This window comes from Phyllostomus discolor, chromosome 5 (genome assembly GCF_004126475.2).
Source record: "Phyllostomus discolor isolate MPI-MPIP mPhyDis1 chromosome 5, mPhyDis1.pri.v3, whole genome shotgun sequence".
Taxonomy (NCBI): domain Eukaryota; kingdom Metazoa; phylum Chordata; class Mammalia; order Chiroptera; family Phyllostomidae; genus Phyllostomus; species Phyllostomus discolor.
Window position 1 is genome coordinate 109,961,669 of NC_040907.2, and position 19,930 is coordinate 109,981,598.

General features: G+C 43.4%; 1 long non-coding RNA gene across 1 annotated transcript; it reads left to right on the forward strand.

Annotated features, from left to right (window-relative positions):
• Window positions 1-3,454: 3,454 nt before the first annotated feature.
• LOC118500464 lies at window positions 3,455-7,811 on the forward strand. The gene is made up of 3 exons (XR_004903023.1): window positions 3,455-4,068; window positions 5,432-5,503; window positions 7,733-7,811. It is a non-coding gene; the product is annotated as an uncharacterized LOC118500464 (long non-coding RNA).
• The last annotated feature ends 12,119 nt before the right edge of the window (window positions 7,812-19,930 follow it).

A 19,930-nucleotide genomic window follows, 5' to 3' on the forward strand; every position in this document is an offset into this window, starting at 1 on the left:
GTTTTTATGTTTGCTTTTGTATTTATCTTTACCAGAAAGTGTTTTATATTCATATGGCTTCAAATTACTGTTTAAGGCCTTCCTGCATAAACCAAAGGAACTCCCTTTACCATTTCTTGTAGGACAGATCCAGTAGAAACAAACTCCCTCAGATTTTGTTTATCTGTGAAAAACCTTAGTTTCTCCCTTACTTATAAAGAACAATTTTTCACAGTATGACATTCTCACTTGACTTTTTCTCTTCTTTTAGCACTCAAAGTATTTCTTTTACGTCCTCCTGACATCCAAGTTTTAAGATAAAAAAAATAATCTTATTCAGGACTACTCTTTGGCAAGTCTCCTCTCATGCTGGTTTTAATACTCTTTCTTTGTCCTTGTCTTTCAACAGTTTGAGTATAATGTGTATTGGTGTGGGTCTCTTTAGTTTATTGCAATTGGATTAGTTGTGGTACTTGGACTTGTAGATTTTTCACATTTTTGTCTGCTAAGTATCAAATAATGTTTCTGTTTCTTTCATTGTATCCTTTTAGGATTTTCACAATGTGTACGTTGGTCTGCTTAAGGGTGTCACAGATTCCTTAGATGCTGATCCTTTTTTCTTTATACTGTGCTGTTTCGGCTCCTAGCATTCAGTAATGTCAATTTCCCTATCCTCAAATTCATGGATTATTTTTTCTTCCTGCTCTAATCAGCTACTAAACCACTCTAATGAATTTTAAAATTTAGTAATTGCACTTTTTAGCTCCAGAATGTCTGGCTATTTTTTAATAATTTATGCCTCTTTGTATTGTCATTTTGTACATATACCATTTTCCCAATTTCCAGTATTTGTGTGTGCTTATTTTTCTTTTCCCCTATGCAAATTTAAGATAGTTACTTTAAGTCTTTGTCTAGAAATTCTGATGCCTTGGCTTCCTGAAAGTTAGTCTGTAAATTTATTTATTTATTTTGAATGAGCAATGTTATCTTATATCTTTGTATGTTTGTGACTTCTTTTGTTGAAAATTTGGGCTCTTTATTTTTATAATGTGATAACTAGAAATCAGAATGTGACACAGATTACTAGGATATGTTTACATTTGCTTGTTATTTTATAAGTTTTAGTGGTTCAATTTTTTCAAAATTTTCAAACTACTTTTGCAAAGAATGCTTCTTGTCCTATGTGATCATTATTGTTTATTTTCCTTTAGATCATATTCAGTTAATGTTAAATAAGGATTTCCCTAAATACTAGGAGCTGAAACAAACACAAAAACAAAAAAAATTTAATTACATGGGACAGCCATTACATCCAATTTTGGCAGAGTGGTTATTGGCTGAGCATTTATTTACCCCTTAGCTAGGCTTCCTCACAGCCAAGGGATCAGCCTAAAGGGAAAACTAAAGGAGTCTCAGGACTTTCTGATCATGCTTCTGCCTAGACATGTGTGTGGATTTCTAAGTGTACTTTTCTTTACACCTGCTTCTGAGCATCCTAATAAACTCCCAATAAGTTAAAAAACATGTACACAGTAATTTGTAAGGTCTACAATGCTCTGTCTAGTTCAAGGAGAACCAGGAACTGGGCCACTAATCAAGACCCAGAATGCCATCATGCTAGAAAAGAAGTGGAGGAAGAGAGATTAAAAATGATGCAAAACTTTCCTATAGTTCTGAAGATGTCTATTTCTTAACTGCATTTGCTTTATGTTTCAAACCTTTCATCGTTTTCTAGAGATTTTACAAAATTTGTGCACATAGCACATGGTTGCTTCTTTAATATATCAGTGGGGGAAACGAGAGCTTAGAGTTTCAGAGCCTACAATTTTGTTAATATCCTTTATGCTACTAGTTTTACTAATTTAATTTTTATACTTAGAAGAAATGTCTGTCCATGTATTTAAAACAAAACACTATTAAAAGTATAGACTAAAAATTTGAGGCTCCTGCCCCTATTCTCTCAACTTCTGCTCCCACTCAGCAGAGGTAGCCACTTACTAGTCTTTTATATTTTTCTTCTGGTATTATAACAACATTTATAATACCATGCTTATGCTGACAAATGTTTCTTGCAGTTTCAGGTTTACACATTTTCTATTGCCGTCTTATTATGGGGGAGGAAAATTTAGCTCTCTTGTAGCTCAGCTAACCAATACAGTGTTTCCCCACTCACTTCAATTTTCCCAGCATAATTATAGCTTAGGATATTTTTCTGCCTCAAGCTTTAATAGTAGAGATGTCCTCAAATGACTGGTGATTCTCATCTCTCCATTTTAAGAGTGAGGTGATGAGGTTTTGGAGCTCTTCTTGCCAGAGGCCATGTGATTGCTCTATCCCATATTGCCTCTTTTCTGGGAATCTCAGGTCCCTGTGATATTTTCCACTGCCCATGAGAACTTTTGCTCTTCTCTGTTACGGAATCTACACCTTCCTTCAAAATCATGAAAACTGTAAACTTTCCCAGAATAGATGTAGGTTGAAGACTCTTGTTTTCTGTACATCTTCTCTGGAAAACCCTCTTCACTCAGGGAGAAAAAAAGGAGAGGAGTAATGCAAAAGAGGGTGGGAAATGTTCCCAATAGTTAGGAAAAGCATTGCCTTGCATGTAACTTCTGACAGAAAGTCAGTGTTGTAGTCATGTTCACAAAGTCTAGTGCTTTGCCACCCAGCAGTGTTGGACACAGTGCCACCAAGTGACCTTGGTAGACCAAGGGTTTTGCAACTACATCAAAATTTATACCCATGATAGCCATGGAAATTTTGACAAAATCCTGGACCTGTTACAGCTTCATTGTTCTTATCTGTAAAAGTAGAAATAATGCCAATATCATACAGTTGTTTGGGCATTGCAAGTCTTGTATGTAAAGTCCATGATATATTGATACTCCAGAAATGATAATCCTGATACTGTTAGAATACCTTTCCTTCATCTCATCACCCTCTGTGACAGTTTTAGATGCAGCCTAGAGAGGGCAGAATGAATACTATAGAGGAGGAGGATGCTTGAGGGTAAGTGGGAATCCCACATATAAACATGACATTAAAATATTTATGGGCATGGTGATCACTGGAGGTGAGAGGAATAGCTTCCTGGTGGGTTCCTCTGACTGACATATTATATGAAATGTCTGAGCCAAAAGTTACAGGGAAAGAGCCCAGGCCAGGGTAGTAGCCTCAGTTTCACCCTTTGTGATCTGCAGAACCTTCAAAAGTCTTTAGTCAGTGAGCCTCATATTTGCCTTCCTTAATCTGGAAATTTGTCAACACCCAGTGATGTGGGATTGTACAGACCTTTGAACCCTGGGCAGTCAGGGCACATGTAAGTGCTTCCTACCTGGACAGAGAGGATCATGACTCCTACACCCTTCATCTTCCTCACTCTCCATTCAAAGACTAAAGTGTGAGCGATGGGATTGAGGAGCTGAAATTAGGGACTAGAGACTGGATAACCTTGTGGCTTTTCATCCTCGTTGGGTCATGACGACATCAAGACGGCCCAGTCAACCCTGTTGTTGGTCCTTCACTGGTAACAGTGCTGGGAAAGGCCTTTCATGTTCAGAGTGGCTCAGCCTTGTGGGCTCATAAGAAAGAAGGAAAATAAAATTGTCTCATAACAATCCTCCCTGACCTCAGGCCACCAACCCTGTTGGGGTGTCAGTGAGTGGGGTACCAGGAAAGCCAATATATCAGAATCAGAGTGCATTTTCCAGCCAATGCATCCTCCCTCATTCTTTTTCAAACAGTACCAACTAACAGGACCAACCGTCCAGGTTTGCCACCAAAAGTCAGTCCCTCATCCCCAAGCACACAGGTGTGATAGATCACCCTTCCCACAACACACATTGATGAAAGTCACCACAAGGTGACATAGTGGGGTGACTGAGGGTATGTGCCTGGCATCAGCTACTTGAGCCAAAAAGGAGGTTACTAGAGGGCTGGCTGGAAGGTTGAGAGGCAGATATCTGCCCACTCATGGATTCATATCATCCCTCTAACTCAGATCTCCTCTGTTTTCAGGTCAGAGAATATGGAAAACAACTGGAAGGAGATTTACACATATGTGAATGAAATGGTGAAGAAATACACAAAGTACGACTGCTATTTTCTCTTCCAGGCAGAGTACACAGCAGTTTGACTCATTGGGCCTGGGAGTCCCCTGAGTCAGCAGGCACAGAGCCCAGGACAGTGTTCTGAAGCAGGAAAGAAGGACAGGTCACACTGTCTCCTTCTTGGAGGTCATACCATGGTACAAGGGACACAATCTTCCCGTAAGGACTGCACAGATTAGGAAGCTAGCAAACCAGTAATGACAGGCAAACGCATGGTTAAACAGTGCTGCCTAAAAGGAAAAAGGCAAACTTACACGGCAATGTAGAGGAAAAAGCAAGATTCCTAGAAAAACCAAGGGTGACTTCACAAAGGAAGTGGAAATTTGAACTAGTTCTTGAGAATGGGAAGATTCTGGGTAACAAAACCCACTAAGAGACTTTCTGCAGAAAGAAGACTGTTTGGTCTGTTTGGCTGGAGAGTAGGGTCAACTCAGAGGAGGGCTGGGAGAAGAAGGTCAGCCAGATAATTTAGGACAAAGTCATAGGTTCATAGTGCCAGGCCAAGGGAGTTTCTGCTCTGGGCTATAGCGAGCTACAGATGATTTTGATCGGGTATAAAATTATCAAGGTTGTGCTGACTTGGGGTGGTGAATACACAATATAATATTCAGATGATGTATTTTATGGTATTGTACACTTGAAGTGTGTATAATTTTATTAACCAATGTCACCACAATAAATTCAATAAAATTTTTTGAAACTTTCTGAAAAACTGCAGAATGAAAAAAAAATCAAGGTTTTGCTCCATAAAAGTAAGTCTGATAATAGTGGTTAAAATTAATTGAAACAAGAGCCATGAGCAGTATCAAGCAGAACTAGGAATTCAGGGTAGACTTTTAGATAAAGGATAATAATAAAGATGGTGGTCAGGGAGAGGACAGGCAGGCAAGTAATGAATAGCTGTGAAGAATAAGAATAACTTTGGGGGATGAGAAAGAGAGGGGAAGACAGGAGAGGAGGGAAGGGCTGTGAAGGCCCAAAGAATTTTACAGAAAAGAGAGCATTTGGCAGGCCCTTTTGCAGGAGAACTAGGTATCTACCTCCTTGTACATGTACTGTGCATGTCTGTGTGTGTGGATGACAGTGAGAGACTTTGAGGGTGTTGGGAGTAAAAGGCTAGGGTAGGAAGCCATCCTGGCACAGTCTTCCAGAAATACTCACATCTCCACAACCTTAGAATCTTCACTAAATATATAGGAACTTTGGGATTTGGGAAATGGGTCCCAAAGTGGAGGAGTTGTGGTCAGAGGCAAATTAGTTGTCATGCACCACTCTCTAGTTGCTCATTAACATGAATTTGAGACTCTGTTTATTGCTTCTAACAAGGAGTGCTTTCTCCTCAGCCCCAAACTGCGGATGTCCTTTGTCACCTACTCCACACATGGCCAAACCCTCATGACGCTCACCTCAGACAGGTAAGTGCTGCTTAATTCCACAAGGCAGGCCCAGTGGGCCAGGCCAAAGGGAGAGGCAGGCAATGAGGGGTTCCCCAAGATGGCTGTGGGGGACATTCTGGTGTGCAGGTTGTGCTGGGATGGGCTTCACCCAGTGCCCACCCTGACCCGCTGATCCTGTTCCCCAAGCCCCTCTGGACCTGGCTTCACTGGCCAACCCCTGTGCTTCTAGACCACCTAAGCCCTGTCTTGCACCTGTCCAGAATCCCTCCCTCAGCCCTCTGTCCTTCCTTAGAATAGACTGGCTGTGAGGACTCCTGGGATCTGGCAGGGCAGATGTATGGGTCTTTTACAAATACTCACTTGTGTTTGGCACCTGCTGTGGTGTGTCACTCTTGCCCTGGCCCAGGGAGGGTGGGAAGAGATAGAGTCAGATTCAGACAGGAAGTGATTTTTTGCATTGAAGAAACAGGCTTCAGTGGAGGGGAGCTTGGTCCCATGGTGTGTCTGAGGCAGGAGCCCATGAGTGGGGTTGTGAAGACCAGGCTGGGCTGGGAGCTGTAGGAAGGCATGACATGCCTCCATCCTAGGTGGCTGTAGGGAGGCCCGTCGGTGTGCCCAAGGCCTGACAGCGGGAAGTTATGGAGCTTCTGAGTAGCTGGAGGTTAAAATTCTCATGGACACAAAAGACTGGAACCCAGTTCAGAGTGGCGAAGCACCCTCTTAACCAAAGAGGGTTAAGGACACTTAGGACAAGATGCATCCCAGGATATGTGGCTGTCCAGCCAAAGTTGCTGTCCAGGACTTGGACAGAATCAAGAGCAGCAGAGTGACTTAGAGACAGCCAGGCTGCAGGGGAGGGTGTGATGGTGCCAGTGCATGGAGACCACACCCACTCTCTGGCTCTGAGGAGACATGGGGAGGGGACTGGAGACGCTCAACAAGGGGTAGGGAAGGCATGGTTTTGTGTCAGTGTGTGGTTTGTGTTTAGGAGTAAGAGATCTGAGTGTGCCTGAGGTGGATGAGAACAAGTCCATGGGGAGGGACTCTGGGGGTGGCAGAGAGAGTGGCTGAGGGGATGGGTTTGGGCCTCTAGTGGAAGAGTGGCTCAGGATGGAAAGGAAGACAACTGCTTGGGCAGCTCAAGGGAAAGCCAGCTCAGAAAAAAATTAATCCTGGGGACTTGGTGCTGGCAAGGGCAGACAGTTCCAGCATATTTGAGGTGCCATTGACAAAACAAAATGTTCCAAAATGTGATGTAGGTAGGGGAGGGTGTCTGTGGTGGGATACGGGGGCCTGGTTACACCTCCACTGGCCGTGAATCCTAGCCCTCCTCACCTCCTTGGCTGGGCCAGGTTGCACCCAGGGCAGCATCTCTTCTGCCTGCAGTGAGGCACCAGCCTTCATGGGCCAGGCATAGCTTCGCCTGTTGTGTCAGGTCATCACTGTCACATTGGCTTAGTCTGAATGGAAACCCCCACCTGTCATATCCCAGTTTCAGCTGTGCTCTCTGCTTTAACAGCGGCTGACAGGCCACATACACGAGGCAGCCTGCAGATGACTGCTCTTCCACCTGCATGGATAGCATTCAGGCCACTTCCCCAGATTTGGTCTTGTTCTTCAGGATCACGTGAAGGCCAGGAACCCTAGCCCTCAAATTAAGCAGCTCAGCTACTTCCTGTAACACACATCCAGAAAGCAGAGGGGCTTGGAAGGACCCGTCTCCTTCAAGGTGTATAGCAGGGAAGTATGGAAAGGCAGGGGATTAGCAAAATAACCTTTTCCAAACTCAGCCTTACCTGTTGGAGAATTTGCCCACTTGATGGACCCCTTAGGAGCTTCCATACTTTCAGTCACTTTGTAGGTTTGGGATCCATACTGCATGTCCATGGATGCTCCCAACTCTGACCATGGATGGTCAAGGCAGGGCCTTTGGGGCAGTCCCCTGATGTTTTGGTGTGACTGAAATAGAAATGTGCTCAGAAAGAGCCAGGCCATACCCCTGGAACCAGCAAAGTGTCTTCCCCCAGCCCACCCAGTGATCATAAGATGAGAGCCAGAGAAGGCCTGGACAAGGCCTGGCATTTCAAAGACACAGGGCAGAAGGGCCATGAAAGGGCTCTTTGAATGTGTCCTCTCCTATCCCAGCAGGTCTTCACAGTGTTGAATGGCACCAGGATAGCTTGAGGACTGTTTTACAACTGTCAACTCATTTTTCCACTTCAACCCTCTTTTAAAATTATTTTCCAGAAATACAATACGGAAAGGTCTTACCAAACTTCAGAATATAGTGCCTTCAGGAGACATAAACATGCAGGAAGGAATGAAAAAGGTAGACTACTAGAGCTCTATTTACCGTGTTCTGTCAAGTCTAAAGTATTTTGGGATGATCTCACTACTCTCCCCCAACATTCCTTCACTTTGTTTCAGGTAAATGAGCAGCTTCAACAAGTGTACTCCAGAGGTGAGCTGACTACCGACTTCATCATTGTCATGTCCAGGGCAGAGCCAGGCAGGGGTCCCAGTGCAGTCTGGATGAAGGCCCACCTTGGCCACTCCCTAGTGCTGACATTGGAGCAAGTTGCTTGCCCTCTTTGTGCTGCAGGCTCCTCCTCTTTGCAGTGAGAATAGAAACCATCCCAGTGATGATTCTCAGAACTAGCTGGGATCATGTGTGTGCATTCTTGGTTCTCATTAAATATGAGGTGCTTGACCTACAGTTGGGCTGCATGAAAAAGAGAAAGGAAAATCCAGGGGACCCAGGGCACACAGGATTCAGTTTACAGAAAAAAGAGCTGGATTCCCCTTGCCCACCACACTTGTGTCTCTGCCACAGTTCTGGTTCTAACTCCTGTTTGTTCAGCTTTTTCCCTTTGGTTGACTTGTCCCATGACAGTGTCTCTGACAAAGGAAAACACTGTGTTCAGCCCAGAACCATCTTCATCTAGACTGTAGAGTCAAAGTTGTGGTCAGAAAGGATACGTGGACCTTGTGGGGAATGACAATGAGCTGGGTGCAAAGTGTGCTGCTGCCCAAGTGTCTCTGACCTTGTGAGTCTGAACCACTGGGCCCACTGATGCCAGCAGGTATGCCTGCAGGCATGGTCTGGAGTGGGAACCCAGCCTTCCACTCAGTGGGGTCTGGATTCTCCTCCCTTTGCTCATCTGAAAGGGTTTTGCTTGTCCACTCAAATAGCTGGGGTTGCCTTTCAGGGCAAAGGCTGCACCATCTGGTAATAATGAGAGTTCAGTAGGACTCAGAGCTGGACTCAGTCTCTCTATCTGTAAAGTGGGCCCTGGGAATGAGGCATTTTCTCCTTCTGAGGTCAAGAGCAAAGTCCTTCGGAAGCTTGGATGGCACTTGAGTGGTCTGGGGAACTCTCCCCAAAAGAAGGAAGTGTGGGGTGGAGCGCTCTGGTGCTGGCAGCCTGCAGAAGGTCACTGCAGGTGTCTTTATTGACCAGGCCCTCTCTGCTTCTCCTGCAGACAATAAGGCTGCCAGCCTGATTATCACTCTCACAGCTGGAAAATTGTCGCCAAAGACAATTTATGAAACTGCGAATGAGGTGAGTCCACTCCATCATTCCTAGCTCTTTGCTCCATGTATTTTGGTGATTTATATGCAAAGCCTTTCTTCTCTTAGGCTCACAAGGCTCGGAAAATGGGGGCCAAGATTTACAACGTGGGTTTAAAAGGTTATAGCCGAAAACAGGTAACTCTGAACAGGTAACAAAGGCCACACACAAGCCCATTTGGGGAACACTTTCAAAGGCAGCTCTCAACCCTTTCAAAGGGTTGCCCAAATTGTATTTCTCTAAACCTGCCCAAATGTTTGGACAACAGATAACAACCGCAGAAATGAATAACAAGTGTTGTATAAAATGTACATACCTGAGGTGTGGGTGGAAGGGCTTTCCACTCCCAGAGGCTGGGCTGGTGGCAGACACCAGGGTGTCTGGTCCTTGGAGTCTAACAGGGCCTGAGGCTACAGACTGCTTCTTGTGATGGAGACCTGCTTTGTCCCAACATGTGGCTGGGCTCCAACCATCTCTACTTTCTTTCAGCTGATACAGATTATAGAAGGTTATAACAAAATGTATGAGTCAAAGGATTACAACTCCATGGATGACTTTGTTAACTCGGTGAGTATGGGCTTAATGTGAGAGGAGAATGGAGGAGATTCTCATCATGACCCACATTCACTTTTCCCTCACCCTGCCAACACCTCTCTCTTCCAGCTCATAGAAAATTCCTGTTTAGATGTTATGGGAAAGGAGACTTACTTTGTTTGTGTAAAAGGTAAGAACTGCTATCACTATTCTAGACCAAGGGTGCATGTGTGGGGGTGTATGAGTATGGGTTTTGTGCCCTGTGTTTATGGTTATGTGGTGAGAGTATATGTGGTCTCAGTATGTTTAAGTGTGGTGTGAGTGCTCTGAACGTGTATGGTGTAAATACAGTGTAAGTGAAAGTGGTGTCTTTGTGCATGTGTGATGTGTGTCTGCACGAAGTGGTAGTATGAGAATGTACGGTGTGTATATAGTTCATGTTTGTGTGGGGCGTGTATGTCAGGGGTTGTGGCATAGTTGTATGCATGCAATTACCTTTTCCATAGTCTTACTGAAATATAATGAACATAGAGTGCTATATCAGTTGAGGTGTCCTGCTGAATGACTTGACATACATATATTGTGAAATGATTCCCATAATAAATCTAATGGGTTTATTTATTTATATTATTATTTTATTGTTGTTCAAGTACAGTTGTCTGCATTTTTCGCCCACCACTCCCCCCACCGCAGCCATCCCCACATCCCTCCCCTGAATCCATTCCCCCTCTTGGTTTTGTCCATGTGTCCTTTAGAGTCGTTCCTAAAAACCCTTCCACTCTTTTCCCCCATTATACCCTCCACCTCCCCTCTGGTTACTATCAGATTGTTCTTAATTTCAATGTCTCTGTTTATATTTTGCTTTCCTGTTTGTTTTGTTGATTAGGTTCCACTTAAAGGTGAGATCATATGGTATTTATCTTTCAATGCCTGGCTTATTTACTTAGCATAATGCTCTCCAGTTTCATCCATGCTGTTGCAAAGGGTAGGAACTTCTTTCTTTCTGCTGCATACTATTCCATGGTATAAGTGTACCATAGTTTTTTAATTCATTCATTTACTGATGGGCACTTGGGTTGCTTCCAGAACTTGGCTATTGTAAATTGTGCTGCCATGAACATTGGGGTGCAGAGGTTCTTGTGGATTGGTGTTTCAGGGCTCTTAGGATATAATCCCAGCAGTGGAATTGCTGGGCCATAAGGTAGTTCCATTTTTACTTTCTGAGGAAATTCCATACTGTTTTCCACAGTGGCTGTACCAGTCTGCATTCCTACCAACAGCACACTAGGATTCCCTTTTCTCTACATCCTCTCCAACACTTGTTTGTTGACTTGTTTCTGATGGCCATTCTGACTGGTGTGAAATGCATCCTACTGTGGTTTTAAATTTGTATCTCTCTGATGGCTAGTGATGCTGAGCATCTTCTCACATACCCTGGGCCCTCTGTATGTCCTCCTTGGAGAAGTATCTGTTCAGATCTTTTGCCCATTTTTTAATTGGATTTTTTGTCTTTCTGCAGTGCAATCATGTGAGTTCTTTCTATATTTTGGAGATCAAACCCTTGCCTGGGGTATCATTGGCAAATACATTTTCCCATACAGTTGGTTCTCTTTTCATTTTAATGCTGTTTTCTTTAGCCATGCAAAAGCTTTTGATTTCTTAGAGATCCCATTTGTTTATTCTTTACCTCCCTCTCTTTAGGGGACATCAGTGAAAATATTGCTGTGTGGAGTATCTGAGGTTTTTCTGCTTATGTTTTCCTCTAGGACCTTTATGATGTCATGACTTGTATTTAAGTATTTTATCCACCTTGAATTTATTCTTCTGTATGGTGTAAGGTGGTGATCGTTTCATTTTTTTCATGTGTAGCTGTCCAGATCTCCCAACACCCTTTGTTGAAGAGTCCTTTTTTACTCCATTTTAGGCTTCTTCCCCCTTTATCAAATATTAATTGACCATACAGACTTGGGTTTATTTCTGTGCTTTCTATTCTATTCCATTGGTCTCTGTGTCTGCTCTTACACCAGTATCAGGCTATTTAGGTTACAGTGGCCTCATAATACAATTTGATATCAAGTATTGTGATTCCTCCTGTTTTGTTCTTCTTTCTCAAAATTGCTGCAGCTATTTGGGATGATTTATGGTTCCATATAAATTTTCAAAATGTTGGTTCTCTACCTGTGAAATATGTCATTGGTACTTTAATAGGAATTATATTGAATCTATAAATTGTTTTGGGTAGTATGGACATTTTGATAATGTTTAATTCTTCCAATCCATGAACATAGTACATGCCTTCCATTTGTTTGTATCTTCCTCAATTACTTTCTTCAGTGTGGTGTAGTTTCTGAGTACAGTGTCTTTTACCTCCTTGGTTAGGTTATTCCTAGGTACTTATTTACCTTGTTGCTATATCAAATGGGTTTTTTTTCCTGATTTCTGTTTCTGATATTTCATTGTCAGTGTACAAAAATGCCTTTGATTTCTGAATATTGACTTTGTATCCCACTGTTTTGCCAAATACACATATTAGGTCAGGATGTTTTTGTGTGGAATCTATAGGATTTCCATGTACACTATCATTCATCCTGCACACAATGCAGAGTTTTCTTCCCCTCCTTTACAATTAGATGCCTTTATTTCTTCTTCTTGTCTGATTTCTGTGGCTAGGACTTCCAATACTACATTGAATAGGAGTGATGAAAGCAGAATTCCTTGTCTTGTTCCTGATCTTAGTGGTAAAGCTTTTAGTTTTTGCATGTTGAGTATTATGTGGGCTTATAGGTCTCTCATATATGACCTTTATTATGTTGAGTAATGCTCCATGATTTCCCACTTTGCTAAGCGTTTTTATCATAAATCGGTGCTATACTTTATCAAATGTTTTTTTGGCATCTATTGAGATGATCATATGGTTTTTTGGTCTTGCTTTTGTTTATCTGATGTACTACATTTATTGATTTGCAAATATTTTACCATCCTTGCATCCCTGGGATGAGTCTCAATTGATCATGGTGTATGATCTTTGAACGTAATGCTGGATGTGGTTTGGCAAGATTTTGTTGAGGATTTTAGTGTTTATGTTCATCAGTGATATTGGCCTTAGTTTCTGTCTTGTTATGTCTTTGTCTGGTTTTGGGATTAGATGATGCTGGCTTCATAAAGAGTTTGGAATCTTCCACCTTCTTGAATTTTTGGAATAATCTGTGAAGGATGGTGGGTTAGCTTAACCTTAAAATGCTTTGTAAAATTCTCCTATGAAACAATCCAGACTGGGCTTTTGTGTGTTGGGCATTTTTTATAGTGCTTCAATTTTGTCAGCTGTTATTTGTCTTTTCATGCTTTGCCTCTTCTTCATTCAGTTCTGGAAGATTATATTTTTTCTAGAAATTTGTCCTGTTTACATAGGTTTTCAAACTTCTTGCATATAGTTCTTGTAGTAATTTCGTACATTCCTTGTATTCCTGTGGTATCAATTTTTCATCCTCCCTCTTTCATTTCTGATTGTGTGTATTTAGGCCCTCTCTCTTTTTTTCTTGATGAGTGTGCTTAAAGGCTTGTGATTTTGTTTATATTTTAAAGACCTGCTCTGGATTTATTGATCCTTAGAATGTGGCTTTTAGTCTCTATGTCATTTAATTCTGCTCTGATCAAGGTGATTTCCTTCCTTCTACTTGCTCTGGGCTCTTTGTTGTTATTCCTCAAGTTCTGTAGGCATAGGGTTAGGTGTTTCTTTGAAATGTTTCTATCCTTTTTAGGTAGACCTGTATCATTATGAATTTCCCTCTCAGGACTGCCTTCATTGTGTCCATAAGTTTTGGATTGTTGTAAAGGTAATTTCATTTGTTTTCAGAAAATTTTAATTTCTTCCTTGATCTCATTCTTGACCCATTCACTGTTTAATAGCATGCTATTCAGTCTCCATGAGTTTGTCTGTTTTTGAGTTTTTTCCTTGACGTTGTTTTCTAGGCTCAGGCCTTGTGCTCTGAGAAAATGCTTGATATCAGTTCAATTTTCTTGAATTTGTTGAGGTTTGTTTTGTGTCCTATAATGTGGTCTATCTTTGAAGATGTCCCATGTGCATTTGAAAAGAATGTGTATTTTGCTTCTTTGAGATGAAAGGTTCTGTATAGACATCAGTTAAGTCCATTTGATCTAGGATATTGTTCAATGCCACAGTGTTTTTGTTGAAGTTTTGTTCGGAAGATCTATCCATTTTTGACAGTGGGATGTTAAAATCCCCTACTATAATCGGTTGCTGTCAATATCTCTCTTGAAAAGTCCTCCAAGATTTTCTTTTATGTATTTGGGTGTTCCTATGCTGGGTGCATATTAATTTTATAATGTTATGTCTTCTTGATGAATTCTTCCCTTGAGTATTATGAAGTGACATTCTGGGTCTCTTTTATGGCTCTTTTTGAAGTCTATTTTGTGTTATATGACTATTGCTACCCTGGATTTGTTTTCCTGTTTATTTGCCTGGAATATTTGATTCCAGCCCTTCAGTTTTAGTCTGTGTAGGTCTTTTGGTTCTGAGGTGGGTCTCTTGTAGACAGCATATGTGTGTGTCATGATTTCTTATCCTTCAGCTATTTATGGTTTTTGATTGGAGCATTTTAACCCATTTATATTTAAAGTTATTGTACTTAGTTATTTAAATCTCAAAATGGAAGAACTGAGAAAAATATTGTTTAGAAACCTCAACAACAAAACAAGTACTAAATGGAACTGAATACATATAAAGGTGAATGAATCAAGAATAATTAGCCCTGGCTGGCGGAGCTCAGTGGATTGAGCGCGGGCTGGGAACCAAAGTGTCCCAGGTTCGATTCCCAGCCAGGGTACATTCCTGGGTTGCAGGCCATAACCCCCAGCAACCGCACATTGATGTCTATGTGTGTGTGTGTGTGTGTGTCTCTCTCCCCCCACCCCGTTCCCTCCCTAAAAATAAATAAATAAAATCTTTAAAAAAAAAAAAAGAAGAAGAATTAAGGGTCACTCCAATAATGCTGTTCTGATACCAGATTTAAAATATCAGTGTAATTTAGCACATTAGCAAAAAATGAGGAAAAAAAACATGATTATTACAATTAATTACTAAATTTAGTTAATTAAATAAGCACATTCAGATGGTGCTTATTGTCCATTGTATCATTGAATGTTTGGACAAATACCAAAATCACTAGTCTAACCCAAACCCTATGAGAAACAGGACATTACCAATGCCCCCAGAAAGTTTCCTCAGGCCCCTTGCTCAGCATGACTGCCCCCCACCCCACCAGGCAGCAACACTTCTGATTTTTCCCCTCCATTGACTACTTTGCAGCTTTAAAACATCTTCTCAGCTGATATGTGGTGTGAACTCTGTATCTGCCTTCTGCATTCAGCACAGGTGGTTGGAGTTACATCCTTCCTGTGGTTTGCTGTGTGTAATCAGGGCTTTCACCCTGGTGGCACACTGGAGGTGACTCCTCATCATTCTTTCCTGTATTGACTGACCCTGAAGTGGGTGTCTGCAGAGAAGCCCAATTGATGAGAGACATACATAGTGGCAGTTTGTAGGACACAGGACAGGGGAAGGCTTTGCTCTGAGATCTGCTGGCAGATCCCTTACCAAGGCTAGAAGACTTTTGTGTTGAGGTCGTGAACAGGGTGTGTGGTGCAGGAGGACCCTGAAGAGGCCATGCAGGAGCCACTGGGCAGCACCAGGACTCTCCTGCAACCAGGTTGGGTGGCAACTGCTATCCACTATGATAAGTTGTGCCTCTGTCCTATCCTGCTCTCATCAGAGACAGCTACCATAGGAGTCAATCATATATATGTACAGAGTCCTCACAATGGGCTTTTCAAAGGCCAGATTTACCTGGATGCGGTTGCACCACACCTAATATTTCCCAACCTTCTGCACAGTATTACATTACAGGGATGGACCAAGTTATTTCACCCAGTCTCCCTGTTGGCCTTCATGTGGCTACATATTCCTCCTGTGGTCATTACTGTGGGAGAAAATTGGGGTTTGAGGTGCTGAGAACAGAAAGAACAGCTTCTGAAAAAAGCAAAATGTCTTTAACTCAGTCACTTCTTTCAAAAATCTGAATGCCATCCCTTGCCTCACACATAGTGAAACCTGCAGAATTAATTAGTCCCTCCTGGTAGCTATAGCACCTAGGGACAGAGGGAACCCTCCTGCAAAAGTGAAGTGGCAACTGAGCAAGCTTGAGGGCCAGCAGGGAGCACAAGGTAGGAAGGAAGGGCATCTGGGCAGAGGAGCAGCATGCAAGGTTCCTGAGTAGAACCAGCCCACCCAGGCTGTGCTCTCAGCTGTCAGATGGCCCTGCCCTCAGTGGCTTCCCTCCCTCCTGTCATGCATATAAAAAAGGAGTCTGGGCCATCCTTTATCATGAGGCCATGACCACCCAGGGCATTCTGGATTGCACTCACAGCTCTATGAAGTTGAATCCCACAGACCATGTCTCTTGGGATTATCCCCAAAGAGGGCTTGTCCCCAGCAGAGGTAGTATAAGTGGGTTCTGGCACTGGCACTTGTGGTCAGATATTAGCCCTGTACCTGCCATGACCTGAGGGAGCTACCTGCCTTTTTTGAGCACCAGTTTTTCTCCCTGTAAAAGTGGGGTAATAATACCTAAATTAGGGGTTGCTGGGAGCATTAAGGGGGAAATTTAAACACTGGCGTGTAGTTGATGCTTAATGGAGAATGTCACTTATATGACACAGGAGTTCAATGCTTGGCCTGGCACTGTTTGCCCATTTCTGGTTCTCCTAGCCTTTTGTTGTGGCAGGAAGATCATCCCTGCTTTACAGCTTCATCTAGAGCCTCATTTTTCCACAATCAGCAGAACTTTCTCTTAGCCTACATCTAATTACATTATGGTGCCTTAGTTTAGGATTGTGCCTTGCAGAGAAATACTGCTTTACAATTCATAATCCAGCATAAATTGCAAACAATCCTCTGAGAAAGTGAGGGGCAGCAGACCTGCTCGGAGTGACCCAACTGACAAGCAAAAGTAGCTGTGCGGGAGACGGGTCATGCTGCTCCCTTCCCAGCAGCTATAGAGTGCTGGTCATGATGGGCAGGGCCCTTGTGAAGTGGTGAGCAGTCAGTGTGAAGCCTGGCAGAATTGAGTTCAGAAAGCAGCCTATTGTTGGTTGGCCACTGTGCATGGGGAAGGAACATCATTTAGAGACATCAAGCCTGCCCTGCATTGGCCACATGCCTGATTTCTTAGCAAAGGGCCATCAGTGGACTTTTCCAACTCACTCTCACCATTAGTGTTCTCCCAGACTTCTATGTGGCTGAGGCTCTTCCTAGATCATGGTAACTGCCATCAGGTATTCTCCAGGGCCAGGCAGGTATGATAATGAAGAGGATGGGTCATGCCAAGCAAAGATGACTGGCTGCAGTGTGAGGGTCCTAGAGTGAAGGCAAGCTCCAGGCCTTGGGGGAGCAATATACCTGAGTGGCAGAGGTCCCTGACACACTGCTGGTTGACATGCAGAAATAAGCCCATGATGTTCCCATTTTCCAAAGTAAAGCAAGAAATGTGGATTATGAGGAGAAATGTAGAGACTTTCAATGTAGGATCTTATTTTTTAAACAAAATTAATTCAAAGCATAACTTGTTAGCAGGCCATCTTCAGCCATAGCTCAAGAGTCTGTTTTCTTTAAGGCACAGAATTTACAAACAGTGCTTTGATCAAATGGTTGCCACAGGAAGACCCCAAAGCAGGAGGAATTAGGATGCCAGGTGCATGGCTTTACTGGCATTGCTGAGAGCTGTCCCTTAATTGAATTCACCTGGGGAAAATCAAGCTAACTAGGCCAGGAGACGGAGGTGGAGGACAGTGACATTGGACTGGCCACAGGAAGACCAGTACATTCTCCTGTTTAAACCCCAAGGGGCCAAGCCCACTATCTGCCTTCCCCAGGTCCCTGGTATTTACTTCAGGAAATGCCAGGGACTCAGCATCCTGGGGAAGGGCTTGGGCCCAGAAGAGCACCTTAGCACACTAGCATCTCCACACTGGCAGGAGGAAAGGCTTGGTGACTCAGGGTGGATCAGTGAGGTCCATGGAGGGTCAGCAAGAAGCAGAAGAAGAGCAGTCATCTGCTGACTTCTGGAACCTCAGCTAAGACAGGACTTCTCACATGGTGGAATCTCCTGTGCAGGGTACTCAGCTCCTTTCTGTCTCACCTAACTCCTACCTATGCCCCTGGGGTTGCCAGGTTGTCACACCCCAAGTGTCAGAATAGGCTCTAGAGCACCCATGCCTGGGTGCTCAGCTTGACATAAGGCAGGGATATTTTCTAGCTGCATTGTCTGCACTCCCCTCTCATTTATGTAAGGGATGGCCTGGTGGAGAGCACTGCCTATGCCCTCACTGGGTGTCAAGGATTTCCAGGTCAGATGCCAATGAGAAGATGATGTTGGGTACCTTGAATGTGCTCCATGGCCAGGGGCTATGGTGAGAAGCTCCCTGAGAGCTCAAAGCTCACCCCAGCCCCCTCATAGTGGACACTTAACAAAAGCAAGTGAAGGTTGGGGATGTGGCCCAGGGAGTGCACAATAGTGATTCAGACACAGCTGCTTCCCCATGAGAGTCCCCTTGGATTTCTGTTTTATGGAGTGGCCTGCCATAATTGTGACATTAGAAGATAACAGCACCCATTCCTTTCTCACACAGACATTCATATGTTACCCTTACAGAAGTCTACAACCTGGGGTTTAATACTCATGCCCTACAACGAGATAGGCTGAATGAATATGTTTGCAGATATAATCTGGACGACACCATGGTCTACAGTAAGTAGCCTTTCAGTGCCTCTTAGTGGAAAATTTCCAACACCAGGCTGTATTTCTTTTCATTATCCACACACTCAAAGCCCTTGCTGACCATTTGCTGTGGACACTGTGAGGACAGAGGCAGCTTGGACAAGTGGAAGGAGGAAGTTACCTGGGAAGCCTGTCCATCTCTTTTTTCACATGCAAAGGAGATGATCAATCCACAACACCACAATAGCATCTGAAGCAGGACTGTCCTCCAGCTGAGGATGGGTTTGGGGTCTGCGTCTCCCTCACAGCTTCATTACTGCACCCTTCCCTCAGCTTTCAGTTCCCATGAGAGCTGAGTAATAAATTCCACAGGTCTAGTCTGATGGGGAAGGAGGCAGGTCCACATTCTGAGTCTGTGCCAGGTGCACTGGTAGCTTTCCCAGGAATGTGTGCTCACTTTGGATTGAGAGAAGGTGCCATCTGCCAGGCCTGGGCCCTGCAATTTGGCACAGGCACACAATAGTGTGTGACCTTGACCAAATGAGTGTTTGGTTCTCAGCTTCTTTTTTCTCTTCTGTATAATTTGGTCATTATGATCATTATAGTAACTAAGCTTCATAATATATGTAAATCAGTAATGCATGGAAGGTCTTAATTTTAAAATAAAAACTCACAAATCAATGAAAACTCTCAGGCACAAGGTAAACCTCCATGATGGCAGCACCAACACGGGTGTGATCTTCCCAGGGAGTACTGGGATAGAGTTGGACTTTCTGCATCCTCCTCACTTCTCCTAGTCAGCCCATTGATACATTCATTTGAAATAATTATATTATGATCAATGGCTTCTACTTCCAGACCATCTGGTATATCTAGAGCCACTCCTGTCCCCCCAAGTGCACTTTTAGGCCATATGTCCTTCTTTCCACAATGCACAGAATGGGACTAGAGATGGTCTTGCTACACTCCACACCATACAAGGTATAGATGGCCTCAGGGAATCAAGTTTCCCTTCACCTATACTATCTCAGAAGAGATTTAGGACTGAGTATCTCTTTTATATGTACAGCTAACATTTATTGAGCCCCGACTGCATGAAGTACCTTGTATCCACTCTCGCAATTAATTCTCAAAAGAGACCTATTGTTCCACCCTTTTTATGGATCTGGAACCAGGGAGAAGAGTCATTAAAGAGTTTTCTTAGAGTCAGCAGCTGGTGCTGGAAGAGCTGCACCATAGACCCAGGTGATCTGATTGCCCAGTCTGGGCCTTTGGCTGGGCCTGAAATGACTTTGGTTGTGGAAGATGGGACACAGCCTATATCCCCCAGGAAATGTGTTCATATGCTAACTCTGCAGTCTGTGGGTTGTGGTTCCCACCATGGAAATCACTGGTGCTTCTCTCTGAGGAGGACCAAGGCCAGGGACTCCCACTGGTGAGCCTATCTCTCATTCCTGAGCCCCTTTGCTGACCACAAACCTGTTCCCAGCCAGGATCTTGTGGGAAGTGGACTATCAGGGCTGTTTATGGCCAGTACTTCTGGTGCAC